Source organism: Grammomys surdaster, unplaced genomic scaffold (assembly GCF_004785775.1).
Source record: "Grammomys surdaster isolate TR1022 unplaced genomic scaffold, NIH_TR_1.0 125982, whole genome shotgun sequence".
Lineage (NCBI taxonomy): Eukaryota > Metazoa > Chordata > Mammalia > Rodentia > Muridae > Grammomys > Grammomys surdaster.
In genome coordinates this window covers 2,116,556-2,119,613 of record NW_021620798.1, presented here as the reverse complement: position 1 = coordinate 2,119,613, position 3,058 = coordinate 2,116,556, and positions in this window count along the sequence as shown.

Sequence of the window (3,058 nt, the reverse complement as noted above, 5' to 3'; positions counted from 1 at the left end):
AAAAAAAAAAAAAAAAAAAAAAAAAAAAAAAAAGAAAACGTTATAGCTCTAATCTCTAACACTAAATAGAAAGGAGAAGAGATTTCAATTAAATGATAATACTTGTTACTATCATAAGGAAATATAAACAAGTCAAATACAAAACCAGTAGAAGAAAATGACCAGGGCAGGAATCAATAAAGTGAATAATAAAAAAAAATCACACTAAGAATTAAACAAAGATGGAGCAGAGAGTGAGGGAATGGCCAGACAATAACTGGCCCAACATGAGAGATTCAATCCCTAACACTATTAATGATACTCTGTTATGCTTGCAGACAGGAGTCTAGCATAACTGTCTTCTGAGAAACTCGACCCAGCATCTGACTCAGATGCAGAGACCCACAGTCAGACACTGGAAAGAGCTCTGGGAGTCTTATGGAAGATTTGGGGAAGGATTGAAGGACTCTGACAGAATAGGAACTCCACAGGAAGACCAAAAGAATCAAATAAATTGGACCCTTGAGGGCTCTCAGAGACTGCACCACCAACCATAAAACATATATGATGGACTGGATTTACCATCCCCTCAAGTGCACACATGTAGTGAATGTACAACTTGATCTTCATGTGGGCCGGAAACAAATGGAACGAGTAGTATCACTAAGTTCCTATGCCTATGAGATTCAGTTGCAGCACAGTTGAGCATCATCCTTGGTATCTAGAGGACACCTTTCATCAATAAACCTCAAATTTCCCGCAGCATAGCAAGAAGCAAAAGCTGGGTTAAGACATGCAAGTAGCCATGGGTTCTTAACTTGAATATCATTGTTGGACTGATAAAACCTAAAAATGGGAACGTCTTGACAGTCAATATCCTGAGGATTGTTCATAAATAGAGTCTTTGAAAAATCCCTGGGGACAAAGGAAGAACCATTTCATGATTTATAAATTTATCCTACCTAGTCTTGTTAGGCACAATCAAGCTCTGCATAGGCAACCTAGAGTAGTGTAGGCCTTCATTCTATCCCAGGCTGGACTGATCTTAGCCTGTTGGGAGCTACACTTGTGAGATCATCTCAGCCCTATATCTAGAAGTAACAGGACAATGGAGAAATTCCCGTTAAGATGATTCTGTTATTGCAAAATTTCACAGTGCCTGACCATAGGCTGTTGGCTGTCAACAAGTTGTATTGGCCCACTCAAGCCCAAAGAGATGTTTGCAAGAATGTATTGCCATTTTTAGATACTTAGGATAATTTATGGGCAGCATTAATGTCTTAACATTATTGGAATCCAAGAGGACTTGAGAAAGTATGGGGACAGAAAAGTAACAAAGCTACCCTAAAATATAAAAACATGTAAATTCAGGTAACAATTATCCAGGAAACTACCAGTTGCAGTTAATTCAATGATATTTACAAACTGCAATCAAGTTCTTAAAGGTAAGTATAACAAAGAGACTTTTAAATGCAATTATACAGTCTATGATCCCTGCCTAGGAAATAGTAGTGCCAACAGTTGGTGGACTTTTCTACCTCAACTACATAATCAAATCAGCCTCTTATAGACATAGCCAGAGAGTCTCCCAGGTGATTCTCAATTTTGCCAAGTTGACAATTAACAATTAACCCTTTCTTTCTCTGTCTGTCTGTCTGTCTCCCTCCCTCCCTCCCTCCCTCCCTCCCTCCCTCCCTCCCTCCCTCCCTGCCTCCCTCCCTTTCTCTCTCTCTCTCTCTCTCTCGCTCTCGCTCTCGCTCTCGCTCTCTCTCTCGCTCTCTAGTTCTAGCTAGTTCTCTCTCTTGTTCACATCCTCTCTGTGTGCTTCTGTGCATGTCTGTGTATAGATCATGAAACCAGGATAATATATTTAAGTGAGAAGGGACTAGAATATATGTGACATTAAAGCAGAATGGAAGATTATTTGGGGATAGAAAGGAGATCAAAAATATGGAGACAAAAGATGTAGAAGAAGTGTAATGACATAGACACATAAAATGCCACAATGAAATCCATTATTTTCTATGCTAACTACAAAGGAAGAAATCTTTATTTATTTGAGATAGTCATCATTTTGGATACAATAAAAACACAATTTCTTATTATAAAAAGGAAATAATAAAACTACTAAATTAGACAACATAAACCAAGAGCTTCTGATCCTTCAAAGATGCTGCTATGGGTGTAATGACAACAGAAGAGACATAAATGAATAGCACATATAGGAAAAGGTATACAGCATCACCAATCACCAGGTAAATGTAAATGAAGTCCATGATGATATGGATCACATGTGGTGCCTTGAATGTGACGATCTTCCATGGTTTAAGCTATTTTAATACTTGACCTCCAGTCAGTGATGTCTGACAGTGTTTTAGGAAGTTTGTTCTTGTTGTAGGAAGTATGTTGCTGGTGGCCAGTTTTGAGAGTTTGAAAGACTGGAGCCATTTCTGGTTCACTTTCTCTGCTTTCTGCATGAGGTTTGAGGTGGAAGCTTTTTTCTGTTTCAGCTGCCATGCCTGCCTGGTGCCATTGCTTCCATGCCATGAGGTGACGGAGTCTCTGAAACTGTAAACTCTAATAAGCTTTTCATTCTATAAGTGATGTTAATCATGGTGCTATATGTCACACTACCCCCAATAAGAATGGTTATTTTCAAAAATACTAAAGAAGCACTTGTGAGGATATAAAATAAAATGGAACTCCAGCACACTATTTTTATTAACATCATGAAAAAAAAAAACTCTGTGAAAGATTTTTTTTTATATCAAGTCATAATTTTTACTTATTCACACAGGGGTTATAAGCACAAAAAGGCAGGACATGGGGAAGGAGATGACACCAGAGCATGGGTGTTCAGAGGGAGTACAGATATCTTTCAGAACAGGGTATCTGCTGGGTGAAGGTTCAGGGGACAGGTCACTATGACTCTGCCTATGACTCACTTGTCCTTATCTAAGTTGGTATTATCTGCCAAGGCTACCTATTTACAAGGTCTGTGACTCCTCAGGCTGGTAAATTTCCACAAAAGCTTCCTGTTTACAATAGCTTATAGCCATCTGTTTCAATGTTTTTCCAC